Here is a 26,666-nt window from a genome sequence, read left to right as displayed (position 1 = left end):
CTTCTCCTGGTAAGGTGATCTTCAAGGGGTTAGTGTTAGGTTTTTTTAAGGGGGTATTGGGTGGGTTTTAGAGTAGGGTTGGTTGTGTGGTTGGTGGGTTTTAATGTTGGGGGGGATTTGTACTTTTTTTTTACAGGTAAAAGAGCTGATTACATTGGGGCAATGCCCCGCAAAAGGCCCTTTTAAGGGCTATTTGTAATTTAGTGTAGGGTAGGGCTTTTTTATTTTGGGGGGGCTTTTTTATTTTGTTAGTGGGATTAGATTAGGTGTAATTAGTTTAAAAATCTTGTAATTTGTTTATTATTTTCTGTAATTTAGTGGGGGGTTTTTGTACTTTAGATAATTTTATTTAATTGTATTTAATTGTATTTAATTTAGGGAATTCATTTAATTATAGTGTAGTGTTAGGTGTAATTGTAACTTAGGTTAGGTTTTATTTTACAGGTAAATTTGTATTTATTTTAACTAGGTAGTTATTAAATAGTTAACATTAACTATTTAGTAACTATTCTACCTAATTAAAATAAATAAAAAAATTGCTTGTAAAATAAAAATAAACCCTAAGCTAGATACAATGTAACTATTAGTTATATTGTAGCTAGCTTAGGGTTTATTTTATAGGTAAGTATTTAGTTTTAAATATGAATTATTTAGGTAATAATAGTAATTTTATTTAGATTTATTTAAATTATATTTAAGTTAGGAGTGTTAGGGTTAAACTTAGATTTAGGGGTTAATAACTTTAATATAGTGGCGGCGACGTTGGGGGCAGCAGATTAGGGGTCAATAAATATAATGTATGTGTCGACGATGTTGGGGGCAGCAGATTAGGGTTTCATAAATATAATGTAGGTGGCGGCGGTGTCCAGAGTGGCAGATTAAGGGTTAATCAATATAATGTAAGTGTTGGTGATGTCGGGGGCATCAGATTAGGGGTTAATAAGTGTAAGATTAGGGATGTTTAGACTCAGGGTTCATGTTAGGGTGTAGACATAAATGTATTTTCCCGATAGGAATTAATGGTGCTGCGTTAGAAGCTAAATGCTGCTTTTTTGCAGGTGTTAGGTTTTTTTTCTGCCGGCTCTCCCCCATTGATTCCTATGGGGAAATCGTGCATGAGCACGTTCAGCCAGCTCACCGCTAACGTAAGCAGCACTGGTTTTGAGGTGGAATGTGGAGCAAAATTTTGCTCTACGATCACTTTTTTGCGGTTAACGCCGGGTTTGTAAAAACCTGTAATACCAGTGCTGTCTGTAAGTGAGCGGTGAGCATAAACTGCTCATTAGCACCGCATAGCTTCTAACGCAAAACTCGTAATCTAGGTGAAAGTATTTTCCAGAATTTTTTTTTATTATTTTTTTAATTAAAAAAAAAATGTTACTGTCTCTTTAAGGCTCAAAACAGTCCCAAAGACTTATGAATAATGAAGAAATACCTTAATAAAATTGTACCCCAAAAAACAATATTTATATTTTTATATATATAAAACCTCTCTGGCTGTGGTGCCTACCTGTTCCTACTGCCACGGAGCGACTTCACAACAAGCGGGGCTTTATTTATTTATTTATAAAATATTTTACCAGGATGGATACATTGAGATTTCTCTCATTTTCAAGTATGTCCTGGGTCCACAAAACATTGCATTAATACAATAGGGTACAATAAAATAAAATAAAAAAAACAATAATAATACACAATATATGCAAAATTTAACATAGAACAGGTAGGAAATATATAATCAACCATGACAGGTGCATTCTGTCTTGACATATGTAGAGAGGGATCTCTTAAAGGATTTTAGGCTTGGGGAAGGTTTAAAAGTGTGCGGGAGGTCGTTCCATAATTGTGGTGCTCTGTAGGAAAGGAGGATCAAGCTGCTTTCTTTTTGTATGGAGGCAGACTAAATAATGTGCTGGTACTGGATCAGAGGTTATGGGAGGTGGGAACTGCCAAGGTAGGGTGGGAGCTTTCCAGAAAAGCTCTTAAACACAAGGCTGGAAAGATGGAGGGTGCGTCTGGATTCCAGCGACTGCCAGTTTAGTTCTTTTAGCATGTCACAATGGTGGGTCCTGTAGTTACATTGTAGCACAAAGCGGCAGAACAAATTATACAATGTTTTAAGTTTTTTTAAGGTGAGTTTGCAGTGCAGGTGCATATACTACATCCCCATAATCCATGATCGGCATCAGCATTTGCAGTACAATCTTTCAATCTTTTCCTTTACTGTAGGGCTTAGACAGGATTTGTTTCTGTACAGGGCACCTAGTTTTTGATAGAGTTTAGATGCAAGTTTTTCTATGTGGAGGCCAAAAGATAGATTGGGGTCTAACAACATGCCCAAGAATTTGAAAGAGTTGACTGCGATCAGCGTGTTCATTGATTTTGTTTTGATGCGTAGATGGGAATTTTGTAGTTTGTGTAATTTAGGTACCTTTCCAAAGATCATTGTGACAGTTTTGTCAGTGTTTAGGAAGAGTTTGTTTTTTGAGATCCACTTTTCTACCTCTGTGAACTGGTCTTGGAGCACTGCCTCGAGCTGCGGCAGATCGGATTTGCTTGCATAGATTACCGTGTCGTCTGCGTACATGTGAACAGTTGAGAATTTGCAGATATTTGGCAGATCATTTATAAATAATGTGAATAGTAGGGGGCCGAGATTAGTTTGGATGTCGTTTCAAACTTTTAGGAAGACAGTAATAGTGGAGTGGTTTGGGCAAAAACCTGATGGATCAGGGGTCAGATAGTTAGATTGTTGGTAATACTCACATAGTTGTGTATGGACGCACTTTTCTAAGATTTTTGACAATACTGGAAGCAATGATATTCGGCGATAATTAGAAACCAAGGTTATCTCACCACTTTTATGGATAGGCACAATTCTTGCAGTCTTCCAAAGTTTGGGTATGTATCCAGACACCAAGGAATCGTTATTTATGGTTGTGACAGGTTTAGCAATTACCGGCGCACTGAGCTTCAACAGCATTGCTGGGATTTGATCAGGTCCAGACTGGTTTTTCATTTTTAGATTATTAAGGTGTTTAACGACACTGATGGGTACAGGTCTAAAATTGAACTTCTCTGTATTGGGCCTTTGCAGATTTAGAGGGGACTGATCTACATTTGTAGTTTCAGGATGTGTGTCATTTATTAGTTTGTCAATCAGGGTGGTGGAGCATTTCAACTAAATAATTGTTAAAGGCATTTGCTACTTCTAAGGGAAGTTGCAGGGTTTGGTTGTCCACTTTGACAGTGGAGGGTTGGGAGTGGATTGGTGGAGTGTGTAAGTTATTTATGATTTTCCAAAACTTTCTAGGGTTTGATATGTTATTGTTCAGATTTTCACAGAAATTTTGTTTGATTAGTGCATATATTTTGCCATTGTCTATATACACAATGATCGTTCATAGAGCTGGTATTTTTGAACTTTGACCACAATGAATCCCGAAACTGGTACATTAGAATAAGGTCAGCTGCGATCCAATTCAAGTGTGCTCCTTTAACTCTCACCTTACGCAGCGGGGCATTTAAATTCCAAACTTGTAGGAGTTCAGACTGAAGGAATTCAGCTGCAGAGTCTAGATCTGGGATTAGGTATAATCTGTTCTAGGGGAGGGTCTTGATGTCATTTAGAAATGATTGAAGATTACATTTTTTGAAGGACCTGGTGATTTTAACCTTCGGAGAGGATTTAGTTGCCTTTATTTTGCGCACGCAGTACACTAAGCAGTGGTCACTGAAACTGTTAGGGAGAACACCTGCCTCTTGGATTCGGTTGGGAGAAGTGGAGAGAATCCAATCGAACAGGGTGTGATTATGGCTTTTGATGTTTATGCGAGTTGAGGAGGAGATTAATTGCGTTAGCTGCAAGGAATTAAACAGTGAGCAACAACTATTATTTTTTGGATTCAGTCAATAAATATTAAAATCTCCAAAAACCAAAATTTCACTTTTTGGGTTTTGAGCTAAGGTTTCCCTAAGGAGATGTGCTATGTCAGAAATGGAATGCACAGGGGAGCTAGGTGGGCGGTAGATTCCTGCAACAATGATTGATTTACTGCATGGGATTTCAATTGTGCCAGAAAGGAAATCAAAGGTGGCAGGAGAGCTACATTTTTTTGTAAGGGGGTGTACTTTGTGGAATTGTCAACATAAATTACAATGCAGCCTCTTCTCTTTTCTCTGTCATTTCTATGGCATGAATACCCATGTATTGCAATGGCAGAGTCAGGTATTTTTGCAGTTAGCCACGATTCAGAGATTACAATGATTTTGGGCTTGTATTGTAAACACCAAGCTTGCAGTGCATCGATTTTGGTAGTAGGCTGTGGATATTATAGTGCACAAAGGAGAGGCCTTTTTTAGCTGGAAGCCTAGGAATGGAATTTGTTGGGGGACCAGGGTTTAAACAGGAGAGGGTCACAGAAGCCATTACTCTGAGGGAAAGGCGCCAAGAAAAAGCATGCGCTGCTTCAGGGGAGAGAAGTCTGCCCTCCTGATGTCACAGCTGCAATAGAGGTAGTCTAACCCCAATAAAGTTAAAACACAGCAACTGTATAAACTTTTGTCCTGAACCATCAGGTATAATTTACCTCTAGGACTCTGGTGTCCTGTATCACCACAGTGCCCTGCTATCCTGTCTACTAGTATCCTGACTCTCAGGATAAAGGTCCAAATTAAGGTGCAGACTATTAACTTCTGAGTACCAAGCTTTTTTCTCCACTTTAAGAAATAAAATGGCACTTACCTGCACCCTTACCTGTCTGACAGGGAGCCAGCTCACCTGGCATGATGGGAAAGCCACTCCTCACAGAGACCTGTGAATAAGAAGGAACAGAGTAAGCCTACTCTGGCATTCTGTTGCAGGGCAGCAATTTTGTCAGGAAAATGCAGTGAGGCCCACCCACCAAGTTCCTAAGTGCTTAAAAGCTACAACAGCCCTACTGAGGAGATTAACGTGGAGTATAGCTAGACCCAGATTGTCAGGGAAGATCAGAGCAAGCATGCTCAGGCTTCTAAAATAAAAAAAAAATATCTTGATATTAGAAATCTTAAACAGACACCTAAACTTCACCTCCTCCTTGCACTGAAGGCAAAGAGAATGATTGGGGTTGTGGGAAGGGAAGTGATACTTAACAGCTTTGCTGTGGTGCTCTTTGCTTCTTCCTGCTGGCCAGGAGTGATATTCCCAACAGTAATTGCTGATTCCGTGGACTCACCATGTCTTAAAAAAGAAAAAGCCTATTCTTCAATAAAAAAAAAAACAGTGCAAAAAAGCCCTAATTAACCCCAAAGTTTGTACTTACCGTGTGAAAATTCAGCTTCTCTTGATCCGATGTTGGATCATTTTAAATATTGAATACTTATGTGTAGGACAATAGCTTCTACAGTTAGTATTAGGTTTTGGCAGTTTAGGGGACAATGTTTAAATGATATGCCTAGTCATGTACAATGCATATTGTTTAAAGTATTGTATATTATCTATAGAGTAAAAGATATTTAATGTTTCTTTCTATTATTTTAAACATAAATATATATTTTTAAATATATATTTATGTTTGAAATAATAGCAAGCAGCAATACATAAATTTTAAGATATCTAAAATACTTAAATAATCTAAATTGTACATGACAATGCATATTTTGTCAAGGAGATATGGTAAACGCCAGAGGGCCGGCAAAATCTTGCCGGATTAGCTGGGCTCCTGGAACTGAGCGCTAGACCAGAATTTAGCCCTCATTCCGCCCAGAAGGTAGCACCCCCAAACAAGTGGTATCCCCAGGGGCCTCATCAAATTGCCAACAATATACTGCGACTTGATCCCCTGCACCCTGCTTACTTGGCACCCCATTTAAAATGCGCTGGACAGGGGCTCAATTTCGGGTGCTTAGTTCCAGGAACCCAGCAATGCCGACAAGGCTTTTCCTTCCCTCCGGCTTTCGTCCACCGGCATTTAGTGCAGCTCCATGACACATCATTTAAACATTGTTAATAATTTTAGCGACATAGCTCCTATATTTATAATGGGGAGGTTTACTATTTAGTATAGTTTATTATAGTCAGTTGTTTTTTAGACAGTAGGCAGTATGTGGGAGTTAGCTGGGGCATTCCAGTGGAGTGTAGGTTATGCGTGACATAGGTATAGGCAGTCAGGAGGAGTTAGCTGGGCGGTGGACTGCAGAGGGATTGTAGGTTAGCCCTTACGTAGGTGTAGGCAGTAGGTGGGAGGGAGCTAGGTGGAGCAGGGAGATTATAGCCTAGATGTGACACAGGTATAGGCATTCAAGGGGAGTTAGCGGGGCGCACTAGTGGGAGTAGCCTGCACTTTGATTCGGACATATAAACACCAATGCGAAGTGCAGGTTGCAAGGAGGGTAGCGGCCATATGTGTCATTGCCTGGGGTAGTTAGGATAGATGTAGTTAAACTTTGGTCCAGCAGGCAATATTTGGAGTGTATCTACACTGAAACTATTTTAGTTTCAGTGAGCACACAGTCTGTGCTGTGTAGGCCCACTTCGGGCATCAATGTCGGAGATGCGGTGATGACGTCACTGCTTGGCCACAACCCTTTTCTTTGATGTTTTGAACATCAGAGCCTAAGGGGTCTATTTATCAAGCCCCCGAACGGAGCTTGATGTCCTGTGTTTCTGGCGAGCCTTCAGGATCGCCAGAAACACAAGTTATGAAGCAGCGGTCTAAAGACCGCTGCTCCATAACCTGTTGGATACGATCGGGTTGATTGACACCCCCCTGCTAGCGGCCCTGCGAATCTGCAGGGGATGGTATTGCACCAGCAGTTCTCAAGAACTGGTGGTGCAATGATAAATGCCGACAGCGGATGCTGTCGGCATTTATCTATGTGTGGCGGACATGGTTCGCTATAGCGGATCATGTCAGTCCGCACAATGATAAATGGACCCCTAAGCCTGATGGTAGTTTTGGTGCATTTGGCTCTTCATATGTGTTCAGCTAGCCCCCAGTAGTGTTTTGCTGCTCTGAAGATAACTTTTACTATTTGTTTAAACCATTTGCAGAGGTAGAAAATACAAGCAACAATACAACAATGAAATGCTATATCACATTAGAACACTTTCTTTTCGCACTTTTATGCCACTATGAGCTCCATTTCGCTACAGCGAATCATGTACGCTGGACATCCATGCAACTGTACTGCATACACTGTCCACATTTAGCATTGCACAAACATTTCACAAGTAATGCTTGGGCAATCTGCCCCATGCTTGCTAGCGGCCAATCTGCGACTAGCAGGGGCTGTCAATCATCCTGATCGGATCAGAATATTTTCAATCCCCATCTTTAAGGTTAAACGACAGTCCTCCACAGCAGCAATTGCTGCTTTATAAATGGAGTCCTTTAAGTGGGGGGTGGGGGGAAAGCTTATTGGAAGAGAACAAAACAGGGGAACTTTTGAGTGTGTTGGTTTGGAAATGGCGCAGTCATTTATAGAGGGACAACATTTTAGAGCACCATAAAAGTAAAGCAAAACTTAAAGGGACATTTTTACCAAAATTAAACTTTCATGATTCAGATAGGGCATGCCATTTTAAACAACTTTCCAATGTACTTTTATCATCAAAGTTGCTTTGTATTTGTATTCTTTTTTGAAAGCTTAACTTAGGAAGGGTCATGTGCTGATTTCTAAGCCTTTTTACCACAGTACAGTTGGACCGTTTTTCACAGCTAGACAGAGCTAGTTCATGTGTGCCATATAGATACCATTTCACTTACTCCTGTGGAGTTATTTATAAGTCAGCAGTGATTAGCTAGAATAAAAGTCTGCCAAAAGAACTGAAATATGGGGGCAGTCAGCAGAAGCTTAGATACAAGGTAATCACAGAGGTAAAGAGTATATTAATATAACCGTATTGTTTATGCAAAACTGTGGAATAGGTAATAAAGGGATTATCTTTTTAAACAATAACAGTTGACCCTTTATTGAATGTGAGCAGAGATCTATAAATATGGACAGTAGAGCTAAAGATTGCAAGAATTGCAAGCTCTAGAGTTACAATAATGTATTCTGAAGATAATAAATGAAATAGTTGCATAATATCTGAGAAACGTCAACATGTTTTATAAATCTAATTGACAAGGTTGAATAAATTGATATATTGAAGGTGTCTACTATCAAAACTGACACTAAAGCAGTGAGTCTGGTCAGTAAATGTAATTGGACCATTATAGTTTTTTTGCCATGTGGAGTATATATATATATATATATATATATATATATATATATACACACACACATACATATACATACAATATCTCACAAAAGTGAGTACACCCCTCACATTTTTGTAAATATTTTATTATATCTTTTCATGTGACAACACTGAAGAAATTACACTTTGCTACAATGTAAAGTAGTGAGTGTACAGCCTGTATGACAGTGTACATTTGCTGTCCCCTCAAATAACTCAACACACAGCCACCTAAGTGGAAATGTCCAAATTGGGCCCAATTAGCTATTTTCCCTCCCTGGTGTCATGTGACTCATAAGTGTTTCAAGGTCTCAGGTGTGAATGGGGAGCAGGTGCGTTAAATTTGGTGTTATTGCTCTCACACTCTCTCATACTGGTCACTGGAAGTTCAACATGTCACTTCATGGCAAAGAACCCTCTGAGGATCTGAAAAAAGAATTGTTGCTCTACATAAAGATGGCCTAGGCTATAAGAAGATTGCCAAGACCCTGAAACTGAGCTGCAGCACATGGGCAAGACCATAAAGTGGTTTCACAGGACAGGTTCCACTCAAAACAGGCTTCGCCATGGTCAACCAAAAAAGTTGAGTGCACATGCTCAACTCCATATCCAGAGGTTGACTTTGGTAAATAGATCTATGAGTGCTGCCTGCATTGCTGCAGAGGTTGAAGGGGTGGGGAGTCAGCCTGTCAGTGCTCAGACTATATGCCACACACTGCATCAAATTGGTCTGCATGGCTGTTGTCCCAGAAGGAAGCCTCTTCTAAAGATGATGCACAAGAAAGCCTGTCAAAATTTTGCTGAAGATAAGCAAATGTAGGGCATGGATTACTGTAACCATGTCCTGTTATCCGATGAGACCAAGATAAACTTATTTGGTTCAGATGGTGTCAAGCATGTGTGGTGGCAACCAGGTGAGGAGTACAGAGACAAGTGTGTCTTGCCTACAGTCAAGCATGGTGGTGGGAGTGTCATGGTCTGGACCTTCATGAGTGCTGCCGGCACTGGGGAGCTACAGTTCATTGAGGGAACCATGAATGCCAACATGTACTGTTACATACTGATCCCCTCCCTTCGGAGACTGGGCCGCAGGGCAGTGTTCCAACATGATAACGACCCCAAACACACCTCAAAGACGACCACTGCCTTGCTAAAGAAGCAGAGGGTAAAGGTGATGGACTGGCCAAGCATGTATCCAGACCTAAACCCTATTGAGTATTTGTGGGGCATCCTCAAACGCTCCGTAATATCATCATGAAGGAGTGGAAGAGGACTCCAGTGGCAACCTGTGAAGCTCTGGTGTACTCTATGCCCAAGTGGGTTAAGGCAGTGCTGGAAAATAAGGGTGACCACACAAAATATTGACACTTTGGGCCCAATTTGGACATTATCACTTAGAGCTGTACTCACATTTGTTGCCAACGGATTAGACATTAATGGTTGTGTGTTGAGTTATTTTGAGGGGGCAGCAAATTTACAGTTATTCACTGTTCTACACTCTCTTCTTCTGGAATGACAGCCATGCAGACCAATTTGATGCAGTGTGCGGGTTATGTCTGAGCACTGACAGGCTGACCCCCACCCCTTCAACCTCTGCAATGCTTGGAGCACTCATATGTCCATTTCCCAAAGACAACCTCTGGATATGACGCTGAGCACGTGCACTCAACTTCTTTGGTCGACCATGGCGAGCCCTGTTCTGTGTGGAACTTGTTCTGTGAAACCACTGTATGGTCTTGCCCACAGTACTGCAGCTCAGTTTTAGGGTATTGGCAATCTTCTTATAGCCTAGGCCATCTTTATGTAGAGCAACAATTCTTTTTCTCAGATCCTCAAAAACGTTCTTTACCATGAGGTGCCATGTTGTACTTCCAGTGACCAGTATGAGAGAGTGTGAGAGCGATAACACCAAATTTAACTCACCTGCTCCCCATTCACACATGAGACCTTGTAACACTAATGAGTCACATGACTAATTGGGCCCAATTTGGAGATCTTCACTTGTACTTACTTTTGTTGCCAACGGTTTAGACATTATTGCCTGTGTGTTGAGTTATTTTGAGGGGACAGCAAATTAACACTGTTATACAGGCTGTACACTCACTACTTTACATTGTACCAAAGTGTCATTTCTTCAGTGTTGTCACATGAAAAGATATAATAAAATATTTACAAAAATGTGAGGGGTGTACTTACTTTTGTGGGATACTGTATATACATACACATACGTATACACACATTTTCTCCTAGATCCACTCCAAACACTCTCGCTTAGTAAGATACTTTCTAATATCTTCTTCAGAGGCGGCTCTAGCATTAAGTAAGGCTTTAAGCTAAGCAAAAAGATCAAGCCGTCTTGCAACATGCAACAAAAGCTGTAAAAATAAATAAATTGATTTATGCATTTCCTTTTTTTAAGGCAAGCATTTATAAATCCCAGGATCCTGATAGTTTCAGTTCCTAGAAATTTACTTTTTTATTTATTCACATATAAATACACACACACATATAAACAAACAGATACACAATTACAGTATTTAAACCAACACAGTTGTCTGGCTCATAACAAGGATGGGACTTGCTCTTGAATATCAACACAAATAAAATAATTCTCAAACACATTACTATAATATGCAGTGTCATGAATACCTCATGATTTAGATTCTAAAGGGTTAATATTCTTTAGCCTGTGAGCTTAAAACATTTGTTTTTCAAGAAGAAATGTGTTGCTGCGTTTAGGTGTGCATGTGATTTCCCTTTGATATGCCAGACCACTCATAAATACTTTGTAAGATACACATAAGAGAACTTTATTGTCTAAATGGTCATTTTTATTACCACAACATTTTAGCACAGGGAATGATGGAACACAGAGACTCTATCCGGGGACTACACTGGGGTCAATGATAGGACAGCCAAACTTGCAAATTACTGCTTTTATAAGTACTAATGCCCCTGAAACATAAAGAATGCAATATATATGGTGTTTGGTATCAAAATACTCTTCACAACATCACTAAGAGACTGCCTTTCTGTGCACATGAAATAGATTTACCTAACAGAAATTATAAGGTGTTCTATTATTTCAGTCAAAGATGCTGAGCTTGGTCTTAAAAGAGAGGGGTGGATATTTTCCTAGCCCCTCTGCAGGAAGGTTGACTAAGGTAATATGATATCCTGGAAAGAGATATAAAATTCTGTGTTTTAACATTAAAGTTGTTCATTCTTCATGGGAGGCTCTGCACTACAGAGTGAGTGACCATTGTTTCCTGCCATCTCCCTGGCGTTGATACCTAAGCTAGGAAAGTATAAGGTGTTCTATTGTTTCTCCTTTTTATTTTATAACTGTTTGCTTGTGTATAATGCTATTTGTTAACACCTTTTTATTAATAATGCATTGTGTTAATGTGTTGCATAATAAATCATTCAATTATTAAGCTTTGGCCTTTGTCTAATATTGGAACCACGTTAGTGAAAGAGACTGGTAGTATTAGTACTGTGATTTTAGGTTATTTTTTTGCTAAATTGTATTCTGGGTTTCCTTAGGATTTCCCATAAAATCGTAAGTGGTGGCAGCTTATTTAGTTTGAGTGGCAGTAAAGGGGAGTTTTTGGCATTTTTTTCTAAGTCTGGTACAGACTAGAGAATGTTGCTAACCCTTTCACCCACTGAACTAAAACACAGGCTTGCCTTTAGTGGCTAGACTGTGTCAGATTAGTGACAGTAGAAAGGGTCAATTAACCCTTTCTGTGCCAAACAAGTGACTGGCACAGGACTGGTTAACCCTGGTTGTCACATGCAGTAAATTGAAAAATCATTAATCATTAGAACATGTATTTTTAAGACTAGCAACCAGGCAACTCTATGCAATTAACACTGAGCAAAAAGGTTAAATATATAGTACAAGTACAGCTCAGGACTGGTACTGCTAGTCCTGAGCGGAAGCTGACGCTGTTCCAATCATCTGCTCTAGTTGCACAACCAAGTTGTGTGACTATAGCATTGCTGAGTGAGTCAGCAGCAGTTTCCATACATGCACACCATACGCACATACACATACATTCCACATACATACATACACATTTATATATATATATATATATATATATATATATATATATTATATATATATATATATATATATATATATATATATATAAAACAAAAGTCTGTTTAGCCTGTAGCCCAGCACTCCAACCAGGTGGAGTAGTCACGACCTGGGTGCAATCCTTGAAAATAATTGTAGATATTCGAATTGAAGAAGGGCACTATCAGGATTTATTTAGTAAATAAATACTTTCTTTATTTAGTAGAAACACGGTCGACGTTTCGGCCCTCAGTTGGGCCTTCATCAGGACAAATATAATCTTACAACTGCCTAGTGGCAGGGATCTCGGATCGCCTTTTCTGATCCGAGATCCCTGCCACTAGGCAGTTGTAAGATTATATTTGTCCTGATGAAGGCCCAACTGAGGGCCGAAACGTCGACCGTGTTTCTACTAAATAAAGAAAGTATTTATTTACTAAATAAATCCTGATAGTGCCCTTCTTCAATTCGAATATATATATATATATATATATATATATATATACACACACACACACACAAACACGTACATAAGCACAAACATTTCCTACACACACATATATACCTACATGCACACCATACGCACACACACAAATAGATACATACACCGAGACATTCCATATGCACACGCATACATATATACACACATGCTCACATACCTAAAGACACACATATATACACACATGCACCCCATATGCATGCAGGCCAGGAACACACACACATGCATACACATGCACACCATACACACATACATACAGTACTTATATGCACACATGCGCACAATACGCATATAACCATACCTGCACACAGACACACATATATACACACATGTGCACCATACTCACGCACACACACATATATATATGCATACACACATACACTCCATGGGGCCCATTTATTAAATGTCTGTCGGACCTGTTCCGACAGTGCGGATCAGGTCTGATAGAAATAGCTGAATGCGGAGAGCAATACGCTCTCCGTATTCAGCATTGTACAAGCAGCTCACAAGATCTGCTGGTGCAATGCCGCCCCCTGCAGACTCGCAGCCAATGGGCCGCCAGCAGGGGGTGTCAATCAACCCAATCGTACTCGATCGGGTTGAATTTCGTCGATTCCTGTACGTCTGCTCAGAACAGGCAGACAGGGTTATGGAGCAGCAGTCTTTGTGACCGGTGCTCCATAACTTGTGTTACTGGCGAGTCTGAAGACTCACCAGAAACACGGCCGTCAAACTCCTTTCGGAGCTTAATCAATAGGCCCCTTTATGTGCGCAGACACATAATATATACACAGATGCACTTCACACACAAATACACATGCACATCATATGCACACGCATATACATATATGTACACCAGAACATCATATGCACACAAACACACACAAAATTAACATTTGTTAAAAAAATAATCTAGGAGTATTTTAAAAAAAATTGTTTTTTTATTCAACAGTTTTTTTATGATAACAGTTATATTTTATACAATACCTATTTTCTTTTCTAATCAGGTCTGTGAAAATATAATACATATCATTATTAAAAGACCGTAAATACTGTTTTGGCACATGCATGAGTCACATTACCTCTTTTACAGATATAACTCTACTGTAAGATCAGACTGTTACTGTGGGGAGGAAGTTAATTGGCTGTTTTGTATGTCAAAGTAATGGACAAATCCAATTGCACAAGGGGTGTATCAATATCAGCATAGTCTCTTAGGGGTCAATTTATCAAGCTTCGTACGGCTGAAGGCTTGCCGGAATCAGAAGTTATGAAGCAGTGGTCTAAAGACCGCTGTTCCTTAACCTGTCCACCTGCTCTGAGGCGGCAGACAGAATACGATTGGGTTGATTGACACCCCCTGCTAGTGGCCCATTGGCTGCAAATCTGCAGGGGGCGGCATTGTACCAGCAGTTCACAAGAACTGCTGGTGCAATGATAAATGTCGACAGCGTATGCTGTCGGCATTTATCGATGTGCGGCAGACATGATAGGCTACATTGTATCATGTGCGTCCCCACTATCATAAATTGACCCCTTAGAGTTAAAATTGAAACTCAAAACAGAAATTATTCACAGAACGAATTGAGTCTAAGGGGCCGATTTATCATTGTCTGACATGATACGCTGGTGAACTGCTTGTGCAATGTTGCTCCTTGCATATTCGCAGCCGCTAGCAGCGGGTGTCAATCATCCCGATTGTATCGTCTGCTTCTTAACTTACGTTTCAGGCGAGCCGGAAACTTCAGGCGTAGAAAGTAGCTGCTTGTTAAATCTACTCCTTTGGGGCTAATTTATCAAGGGCCGAATGGCCACTGATGCCCTTGTTTCTGTACAAGCCTTCAGGCTCGCTGGAAACGGAAATTATGAAGCAGCGGTCTTAAGACCGTTGCTCCATAACTGGTCCGCCTGCTCTGAGACTGTAGACATCAATCCGTCCTATCCTATACGATCGAGTTGATTGACACCCCCTGCCAGCGGCCGATTGGCTGCGAATCTGCAGGGGGCGACATTGCACACAAGCAGTTTACCAGCGTATCATGTTGGACAGACAATAATAAATCTGCTCCTTAGACTCAATTCGTTCTGTGAATCATTTCCGTTTTGAGTTTTAATTTTAACTCTAAGAGACTATGCTGATATTGATACACCCCCTGTGCAATTTGATTTGTACATTACTGTTACGGTACCAACAGTGTACCAAGGGTTAATACCAGATGAACAATGTCCTGCATAGGGAATCAGCAATTCACAACCCAGCCAGTTTCAGGTTTAAAACAGAATGACATTTATTAAAGGCTAGATGCCTAGTATTTATACAGGTTTGACCCCAGATGGGGGGGTTGAAAGACTCTTGTACATTTAGATAAAAAGGGGAAGACGCCCTTTTATGAAACAGTAGAATTACATTACTTAAATACTTTACTTAGGCAGATAACAACTTAAACACATTTGGCTTGTCTTATCACCTAGCGTCTGCTCTCTGAGGGTGATTAAACAATGGCCTGTTTATTACTTAAATGTAATTATAGCACACAATAGCTGAGGCCAGAAAACCTGTCTTTAGAAATTAGTTTCTTAGCTAAACACAATTAACTCCTTCTGTCCTGACAGAAGGGTCTGTCACATATCTCCCCCCTTGTGGAACACTCCGGCAGACCCGGCTTGACCCTTTGGCGGGTCAACCTGGGGATGACCGGACTAGGAGGTGGTAGGCATGTCAGTTTGCCAGGACAATCCATCTGTATTCCCGTTATGAGAGAGAATTCCTGTCCATACAAAGAAGGGTTCAACTTCCTCAGTGCCCAGACTAGGGCTAAACAGTCCTTCAAAATCCCATCAGCTTCTTTACGAGTTTTCTGTACCTGCTCTTTATAGGTATCCACAATCCCTTCATACTGACATAGGGTGCCCTTGAGTTGCTGCACCTCACTATGAGCCAGCGTCAGCTTCTCCTCAAGTGTCGCTAAGTTTGTCTTTAATGTTTCATGTCCCACTCTCAAGCTGGTGTTTTCTGCAGTCTGTCGGTGCAGCTTGTCTAGCAGAGATTCACGTTCTAAACGTGCTTTTTCCTCTGTGCTCCTCTTCTTCTTCATCAGCGCATTGTAACGGGACTTCCACGTATCAATAGCGGATAGAGATTTACTGAGCTCAGCGTCCTGGGGCTTAGCAGCAGGGGGGTCAGTCTCTGCTGCACGGATCTGAGCACGGGTAGTCACAGGGTTAACATCAGCGGGACCCATGGGAGCATAGGCAGAAACAAGGGGAGCCAAGTCATTTCCAAGAAGAACATCAGCAGGTAAGTCCTTCTTGACACCCACATTCACAGGTCTAGCGCCCACTCCCCAATCCAAATGTACCCTGGCAACAGGTAGGCTGAACACATCGCCCCCTGCTACCCTCACAGCCACAGTGTCTCCAGTGTACTGTTTCTCAGACACCAAGTTCTTTTGAAGCAAGGTCATGGTAGCACCAGTATCCCGTAGACCACTGACCTTCTTCCCATTCACTTTAACCAGTTGCCGGTTATTCCGGTGGGCAGCTTGCACAAGGTCTGCCTCATGTAGGATGCTCCAGCATTCTTGCGCCTCTACGTAGCGGGCCGCAGGCTGAGGGTTACGTGTGATTCCGCCGGCAGGTCTTCTCCAGGACTGTGCTTGGTTCGCTGCATTTAGGGGACACTCTGGTCTTTTGTGCCCTAGTTGCTTACATCCAAAGCATCGAATCGGTTGTGAGTAGCCCCGCGAATTGAACCGGGCTCTCTGAGGGTAGTTCGTGGCCAGATGCCGTGTGGTATAGCGGTGCGCCGGGGGTTGGTAACTGGCAGCTGCTGGGGTGACTGGGGGTCTGTACTCCACTCTAGCAGGGGGCTTAGTGGTAGCAGTGTCCAGTTTGCGGGCATCCGTATACTCATCTGCCAAGCGAGCCGCTTCATGCAGGGTGGAGGGTTTACGGTCCCGAACCCACTCTCGAACTCCTGCGGGTAACTTGTCGAAGCAATGTTCCAACAGGAATAGCTGCAGCACCTCTTCCCCAGATACGGCTTGGCACCCCGCTATCCAGTGAGCTGCTGTGCGGTGCACCTTACATGCCCACTCAAGGTAGGAATCTCCAGCTAATTTAACAGTGTCTCTGAACCGCCTCCGGTATGCCTCCGGTGTAACCGCATACCTGGAGAGCAGAGCCTCTTTTACAGTATTATAATCCCCGACTTCCTCATCTGGAATGGCCCGAAAAGCCTCACTGGCCCGGCCGGATAATTTTCCGGATAATATCGTGACCCAGTCCTCTGCGGGTACCTTGTGTAGTGCACATTGCCTCTCAAAATCCGCAAGGTACCCATCAATCTCTCCTTCTGTTTCCAGGAAGTTTTTAAAAGCTGCAAAATTTACTTTTCTCTTTTCCACTGGGTTTGCTGCAGCGCCGCTTTGGCGAAGTAGGTTGGCCTCCACAGCTGCTATGACCCGGTCGATAATTTCCGCAGATGGGTTGGGGCCATAATATGCCAGTCTTATTTTAACCGCCCGATCAAAGCTTGCTTCTTCAGGGGTTCTGTCTGCTATGCTGGGCCCATTGGTTCCTTCTGTTCCTGGTACTCTTTCCATCTTAGTCAGTATTGTAATAATCCCCCTCTTCCTGAGGTTACTGGCTTGTGTAGTTGCTCTTCTGGGCGATAAGGTTCATTCCGTCGCTTGCCACCAATGTTACGGTACCAACAGTGTACCAAGGGTTAATACCAGATGAACAATGTCCTGCATAGGGAATCAGCAATTCACAACCCAGCCAGTTTCAGGTTTAAAACAGAATGACATTTATTAAAGGCTAGATGCCTAGTATTTATACAGGTTTGACCCCAGATGGGGGGGTTGAAAGACTCTTGTACATTTAGATAAAAAGGGGAAGACGCCCTTTTATGAAACAGTAGAATTACATTACTTAAATACATTACTTAGGCAGATAACAACTTAAACACATTTGGCTTGTCTTATCACCTAGCGTCTGCTCTCTGAGGGTGATTAAACAATGGCCTGTTTATTACTTAAATGTAATTATAGCACACAATAGCTGAGGCCAGAAAACCTGTCTTTAGAAATTAGTTTCTTAGCTAAACACAATTAACTCCTTCAGTCCTGACAGAAGGGTCTGTCACAATTACTTTGACATACAAAACAGCCAATTAACAGCATCCTTTTACGTTGTAGTATTTTTTTTTTCTACTGTATTTGCTTCTGTGGGTAACATTTGCTTCAAACACACAGTAGTGGCTAGCATTTCTTGTTATTCACTTTACATAACATAACTTTATAGAGGTTTCTCTCACTGCAGTTTTGTCACACTGCATATCAATGCTTCTACAGGTTGCATGCCCTACCTGCTAAACTCACATCTGCTGCTTCTATCTAAAGAAGCCTGTGCACAGGTAATAAACCTAAAATACATTTAATGAAAGGTTTTTAAAGCCTTGACTGTGTTGGCCCCTACTAAAGTGAGGCCTTAGGCAAGTGCCTATTTAGCCTAACGCTATGGCCACCTCTGATCTTCTTAATGATACACACCACAATCTTTTTGATGAAATAGACTTATTACTCTGCTTTCTAAAGAATTCAAAAAGTCAAATCAGGCATTCTTCAGCGAGTACTTTGCTAAAAGTAAAAATAGAGGAAAGGGACTCAGATTGGGTTTTAAGAGAAACAAAATTCTATCTGAATATATCACAAAGGTCTAAGCAAGCCTTAAAACTGAAATGGGAACTAAGTACATCTAAAAAACTGAGAAAAAATCTATAAAAAAAATCAATAAATATTTAAAAAAACAACAACTATAGAAGTATATACCTGAAAGACATTTAAAGGGATAGTAAACACCAAAAATGTTATTGTTTGAAAAGATAGATAACCCCTTTATTTAATATTCCTCAGCTTTGCATAACCAAGACTGTTATAGAAATATACTTTTTACCTCTGTAATTACCTTGTATCTAAGCTTCTGTAGACTGCCCACTTATTTCAGTTCTTTTGACAGACTTGCATTTCAGGCAATTAGTGCTGACTCTTAAATAAATCCATGTGCATGAGGACAATGTTATTTATATGAAACACATGAACTAATGCCCCATAGCTGTGAAAAACTGTATAATGCATTCAGATAAGAGGCGTCCTTCAAGGGCTTAGAAATTAGCATATGAGCCTAACTAGGTTAAGTTTTCAACAAAGAATACCAAGAGAACAAAACAAATTTGATGATGAATGTAAATTTGAAAGTTGTTTAAAATTACATTTTTTATCTGAATCATGAAAGTTTAATTTGGACTTTACTATCCCTTTAAATAAACAAGAATGAAAGGTAAAGAGCTACCTAACCCATCTAAGAGGAAATCCAAAGTGTATCTAATTTGCTGAACAGGAAGTTGAGCAAGCAAGAAAACCTAAGCAGGTAGTGGCAAGATGCATTCCAGTAGGTTTCAGATAGTTGTTTATTGGTGAGATAAATAAAAGGGGCACATTTTATTTTAGACTGGCCAAAGTGCCAGGCCGTGTTTGCCAGTTGTTTTTCTTTATGGTTAATGGCAGTGGAGGGCCCTCTAGTGGGCATGTGACAAAATTAAGGGATAACTTACTTGAAGTCTGGAGTGTTCTTGGTGTGTTATGGTTGTATTGTTGCAAGCTTGGGGATTGTGTTTTTCTTTACCTTTATAGGGTCTTGTTGCAGTGGTTCCAGTATCTTTTTACCAACGTCCAGACTTCAAGGGAATTTTTCCTGCCTACCCAGCCCTGGAAGCAGATGGTGGTGGAAGCAAGGTGGATACACTATTTTGGTGGCATTAGGTTCTCTCGGACAGGGTAGGTTTAATTGAGCTAGTCTTGTATGCCAGGGCCTTAATGTAGACTTCCAACTTTCACAAGTTGTATGACTTGTTGTTTGGGTTGCCTTACTGGGTTGGTTGTGACATGCCCTAGCTTGGTTTTCTTCATGGCCCTGGGAGCAGGCAGTGAGAGCGCAGAGTGATGGCCTAGAGAAACAGGGAGGGGTGACGCCCACTAAGTGCCGGCCTAGGGGTTCCTCTTCCTTACAAATTGCCAGCTGAAGAGCTCTAAACATCCAACTCTCTCTCTCTGCCATTGAGCGTGAGCAACCTGGTGCACCGCTGCAGGTACCAAAGGGGACTTAACCATCTGTAAGCAACGATTAGGCTAGTGATTATGTGCCGCCACCAGATTTAAGAACTTGTTACAAGTTATATGTTATTTATTAAAAAGAGTTGCCTAATCATAAAGGCTACGTTTAAAGAAGTTTATATTTAATAAAATGACAGCGGCCGGTCTTTCTCCTAAACTGGTGTCTGTGTTATTTGTTAAAGGGACATTATACACTCATTTTTTCTTTGCATAAATGTTTTAGAGATGGTCTATTTATATAGCCCATAAAGTTTTTGCTTTTTTAAATGTATAGTTTTGCTTATTTTTAAATAACACTGCTCTGATTTTCAGACTCCAAACCAAGTCCCAAAGTTTTATGAGAATACCGTCAGCTTCCTACTCCAGCTTGCTCCTGTTTGTGTAAAGGGTCTTTTCATATGCAAAAGAAGGGGGAGGGGGGAGTGTCTTATTTCCCACTTGCAGTGGGCTTTCCAAAGTTAAAACGGAGAGCTCCTAAGTAAGTTTTTAAACAGTTTTATACTGGATTTTTATATCAGTATCTGTGCATCTTTTTTTATAGTATTGTCTATTACATGCAGCTATATGAAAATGAGTGTATACTGTCCCTTTAAGTGTTAAGAGTTTGTTAATGCAAGGACTTAATAGTAGGTTTATCCCTTATGTCTATGCTGGTGCTTTGAATAAGTAATCTGATTAATATTTTTTATGCAATTTGCAGATCTTTAACATCTACAGTGAAGGAGAACATGTATGTAAATGAATATTGTGTGATAGCAGCAATGTGCCACACAGATAACCAGCAAATAAATCTTTTTTTTCCTTCTCTTTCATTTTTTTTCTTTTTTTGTTAGATCTAACTTTGAAAATTGCAGAGAGATATTTTAGTAAGTTTCTAAAAATGTAATTATGTATAATTTTAAGTCCTTGGCATTTAAGTCTGCAATTTCTTTTTCTATTCAAACCGCTCTTTTGATTTGTTGACCAGTTTTCTTTAATCAAGCCGTGGGTATGAAAACGAGATAATGCTGTAGTAAATCAACACGGCTTCATGCAACCTCTTCAAAAATGCCTGTTATCTCACTTATGGTTCACAAACAAAAAAAAAAAAAACATAATAAAAAAAAAAAACAAAACAAAAAACATAATTATCTTTAGAGATGCGTTTGCGTAGAGATTATTTTTATTATCATAACACCATATAAAAGCAAAATCTTGCAGCTGGAATGTTGGCTCTTTGCCCTGGATTTGATACACTATGTATTTCATTTTTAGTTGCACATTAGTGGTTCCTTTGTAGATATTATAAAGACACAGACAAAAAAATAATACTACAGTTTAATTTCCTTATAGCTGAATTAATTACAGGACAAATATGTAAGGAATTAACGGCTGTTTGTTTTTTTTTTTTTAAAAAAAAGACATAAACATGCAAAAGGTGGTATACTACATGTCTTTTTGCATGGGTTAAAGTGAAACCCAAACATTAACCAGTATTTTTAGAAAATTTTGGATGTATTTGTGCTGTAATTAAATTATCAGATATTTTGCATTGGGATGTAAAATAAATATTTGTTGGCAATTTCTCCTGCCACATTACACAAACCCCCAACAAAACACAAAGTACACATTGCATTGGTAATAAATCTGGCCACAACATGTTTTTTTTTTTAAATTCACAAACATTTTGTAAAATATTTTAAACAGAATACAATAAAAATTGTGCTAGTTTTATGCAGCGTTGCCCACAAAATCCTCCGCCGCCATATTTTACACGATTTTGGTATTACATATACGGCGTTGTATACAAGTTACGCGTGTATATTTCACCCTTCGGACATATTTTTTTTACCCATAGACTAACAGACGCGCAATTTGGTATCCAGTATACAGCGTAAGGGCTTACGCGTGCAGAATTCTGAAAATCTACTCCATTCTTATCTCGCCACATTTTGCAGTGACTAGAACCCTGGCACTGACTAGAAAAGCAACGTAACTCCCTGAAGGCCTAACAAACGCATGCGCAATCACATACATATCAGCCGCACATCTCCAACAGTTAAACCTCTTCTAAGCATTTATTATTCCTGCCCCTGCAAGTGTGTCAAACCAATCACAAACAGTACAACCTCTCACCTGCAGCCTTAAAACACCTGGCAGTACACACCCTCATTAGCCACCATGTTTACATTCTGCGGATTTACACTGCATGCAAGTGAAACTACTACATCCCACCCCACTTCCCTTAACCACCCTAATTACTGAAAATGTCTCATTTGTTTAATTCATGTTTAGGTCACTATGATTTATTGGCTATCATTAATAAGACTGAAAATGGATGTTTATACCTTATGTTCACACCTTCTGTAATTACATTATTATTTATATATATCTATCAATGTGTCAATTTATATTGGATGTGAGAAACCTTGATTTACATCTTAGAAGTGAATATTACTATATGTACCTTCATAAACAACTATGTGATGTGTTTTATAGAACATGAATATGTCATAAACATGATAATATTACCTTTTTTGGCCATTTTCACACAGGTCTTATTATATGTTTTAACAATATTAGTGTACTACAACACACCTCACATGGATGTGGATGACAATTATATTGTAAATAACAGAGGACAAGATTTATGGTGAACTATAAGAATATTTATTTCTTGTTTGGCTTCTTAGATGAGGGAGCTGAGGTGACTGTAGTGGATTGCCTTGTTCTCCTGGTTTTAGAAGAATCTGATGTTTCTGCTGGTGTGCTGGCCACAGATGATAGGCTAGAGGCAGTGTTCTGCTGGTGTGTAAAGTGCTCAACCAACACACCCAAGAGTTGATTTTCTTCTCGCCATCTATTGTCCATCTGCATCTGCATATCAGACAGAATTTGCATCATCTGTGACTGGTTTTGAACACTTCCACTTAATGATGCTGCCATGTCCCTCTGCAGCTCTATGTTACATTTGTGTAACCTCTCTTAGCTCCTGAAGAACCTCTCTTGGCTCCTGAAGAACCTCTCTTGGCTCCTGTGGAACCTCTCTTGGCCTCTTTGTCTGCTCTCGGAGCTTGTTATAAGACTCCTCTGGAGTGTAATGTATTCCTCACCCAGGGGAGAATACAATGCATCCACAGGCTCTTGAGCAGCAGGGCTTCTAGTTGCTTGAGGTGCAGGTTCAGCTGCATCTGCTGGTTCTGGTGGGACAGGTTTAGCTGCAACTGCTAGTTCTGGTGGGACAGGTTCAGCTGCATCTGCTGGTTCTGGTGGGACAGGTTCAGCTGCATCTGCTGGTGCTTGAGTACTTTCAGCTATATTTTCATCTGCAGATGGTGGAGCTCTCCCAAGTGATGAGGATGGTGGAGCTCTCCCAAGTGATGAGGATGGTGGAGCTCTCGCAAGTGATGAGGATGGTGGAACTCGCCCAAGTGATGAGGATGGTGGAGCTCTCAGGGTTGATTGATAGTCCCTCTGATGACCAGTGTGTGACCACTCAGCCTGTCCAGTTGGAACTTCTTGTGACATAGTCTGTGGGTAAAAGCCATGACTGCCCTGAGATTGTGTTGGTGGGGGGGGGGGGGTAAATACATGGACTCCCGGGTCCTCAACTGAAGCCATCCAACCCTGCTAATGCCTGGGAGCATACTGTTCATGTGGTTGCCTGAAGACTGGTGGTGGTGGTGGTGGCTGCATGCCTGTGACTGGTGGTGGTGGTGGTGGTGGTGGCGGCATGCCTGTTTGTATCCTTGTGACAGGAGGTTCTGTGGAGGATTCAAATGATGAGAGGGATTAGTACAGATATATGTCCTTGTGGGCATACAATGTACATTGATACATGCTAGGGCCTATACTGATTCTCATGGTAAACTCTATAACATGCATATGCACATTGTGATTTGTTCTTGAGCTAAAAGTATTGTGATGGCTATAGTGTCCATTTACTGAAAACTCTACATGTGGCTTGTGGCCTGTGTTACTCTGAGACATGTTAGTATTGCACTATTCCACCTCATATCATGAATTGCATTGTGTTAAGTAGCATTAATGTCAAATATAATTGTAGATGTTTTTGTTAGTAGGCCAAATACCATGCTCCTCATTGTGTACATGCATGTGTGATATTAAAGGATGTTATATCTCAAATACATATAATACTGGTGTGTGGGATGTTACGAACCATCCAAACACACTGAAGAAAATGGCGGCTGCACATGGGTTTATATATGAATTTTGAATAGCGTAATTACGTGTCGCATTTTTATATGAACTTGCGGTTCATTTTTATGAGTGTTAGCCTAATTTGCATAAAACTACTCTTTATTGACACTTTCCGTGGACAAAATACTGGCGTAAGTTACTTGCGACGACTAAAATGTTTATTTGCGCACATTTCGGAAGATCGCCAGTTTGTCCTACTTATGCCAGATAAGCATTTAACGGCGCAGTATATGTAATACCCCGATGTGCGAGGTGAAATTACAGGCGGCACGGGTTCCCACGCTTGCACCAAAACCTGCGCAGTATATTTGATCACGCCCTTAATATCTCTGTATCTCTGAGGCACCTGAAAATGTCAATAACCTTCCATTTCCACTGTTACCAATGCGCAATACCACTCTGTAAAACCCTATGTCCAAGGAGCTTCTCAAAACTGCTCTGCAACCCCAAATGGTAGAAACACTATTACAAATGTGCCATGCTGCTAATACCTGAAAAAAGGAAGGAGGTCTAGCACCTCACCCCCTACTCTTTTCACCCCACATTCGCCAACTTTAACCCCTCAAAATTGCTTTTTGAAATTTTTTTTTGTTAAAAAAAGAAAGAATATTCTTTATTTTGGTAGCAATTGGGGGTTATTTTGACCTCTGGTTAATTTTATGAGTGCTAATTGCTCCTGCAAACTCGTGGCAGCAATAACCAGCCACTTGTAATGGCTGGTTATTTATCACACACCTGTAAACAAGCAAATTTGCCCATTTATGGGCGCAATAAATTAGCACTCCACTTGTAATCTAGCCCTTTGGTGCAATTTGTTAGCAACAGCAAAAATCAACCAACTCTTGGCTTATTTGTGACCGGAAGACACAGTTCTCAGAGTTATAAATATTAGCATATTTCACATTTGTTTTCATTTAAAGGGCCATTAAATAGAGTAGAATGGCCTATTTAAAAATGTGTAATAGAAAGACAGTGCAATAAGACTTAGTGGTCGATTTACCATTTCCCGAATTGGGCTGTATACACCTGTTTCCGCATGAGCCTTCAGGCTCGCCGGAAACAAGAGTTATTAAGACCGCTAGTGAAATGCTTCTGCAATAATAAATGACGACATAAAATGCTGTCGGCATTTATCGATGTGCAGCGGACATGATCGCTACAGCGGATCATGTCCGTTCGCACTTTCATAAATCGACCTCTACTTCTGAATTTCAACTGAGCATTATTTCTTTTAGAAACACATTTCCAAGTTACTTTCCCTTTTCTTTCACCTTGTATCATGTGACACCAATTATCCATAAAACATACGCATATACGTATATAGTGAGAACTCTTAATCATACTCATTTGTCCTTTTAAATCAAAATAGGGACAGATATGTAGTTTGATTTTGCTTCATAAGTCTGAAGTGATATATTATGCCATTGACATTATGGGAATAATAAACGGAACATCATTCATTTAGAGACCTTAGTCACAGTTTGACACCTCCAGTTGGCTTTATTACATGCTTTCTCCATTGGACCAGGATTGTAGGTGATGGGCGCATGATCCTAGCCCCGGTACCTACATCTACTGCCCTCTAGTGGATGGGACAATCAGTATAATTACATATGAGACAGTCCCAAGACATCCATTTGTAAGTAAAGATCAACTGTTGGTTGAATCACATGTTTTAGCATTGTTGATGGTTTGATGGGAGGGTATTGGTCAGCATAGATGCAACAGAGTATACAGGTAATTGCTGAAGGTGATAGCTGAGGTTGTGATAAAGGCAAAAAGTTGAGGGCATGTGTGCAAGAAGTGAGGGTTTGTGTGTAGAGCAGGTGTTAGTATGCAGAGATCTATGATGGCTTACTCAACAACCATCCAGCAGGAAACTCTTAGTTCTCAAAACTGTCAGAGATGGTTGAGTGATGTAGGATAAATGAGTTGTAAGTGCTTCATGGGAATGATGATACTCTGTACACAGACGTAATGGTCGCAAACGACTTGCACATTGAGATAGTGAAATTGTTTCTAGTCTGTATATATGGTCTCTTGATCTTGAGGTGCCACATGGGTGCAATTTATGGCACACAGTACATTGTGTAATCCTTCTCATAGGAAGAACTGCATTTTGACTGTATGCCAGGCTTCAAGAGTTGAGAGAAAGTAAATAAATCTGTTGCATTGAGTGCAGAGGGCAGTCAGGAAATGTGACAGCATCTTAGAGAAGGAGGACTGCGACATTTTGCTGTCAACTACCTCAATCCTCTGAAACTGCCAGTGGCCAGAAATAAAATGCAACTAACATGAGTGCCAGCCTGCGCACTGTCCTAATAGCCAGAAACAGTAGCTCCAAGTCATCATTGATCAAATCATATAGAATAGATCAAGGAGAGCTGCATTTGTTAAGCAATACCTCCTGATTATTTTCATATCTCTCAATACCTGAAGTAAAACCCACTTTCATTATCTTTAGTGCTATGGGATTCCTTG

The sequence above is a fragment of the Bombina bombina genome, chromosome 1, assembly GCF_027579735.1.
Source record: "Bombina bombina isolate aBomBom1 chromosome 1, aBomBom1.pri, whole genome shotgun sequence".
Taxonomy (NCBI): domain Eukaryota; kingdom Metazoa; phylum Chordata; class Amphibia; order Anura; family Bombinatoridae; genus Bombina; species Bombina bombina.
Note: the sequence above shows the minus strand (reverse complement) of the source record.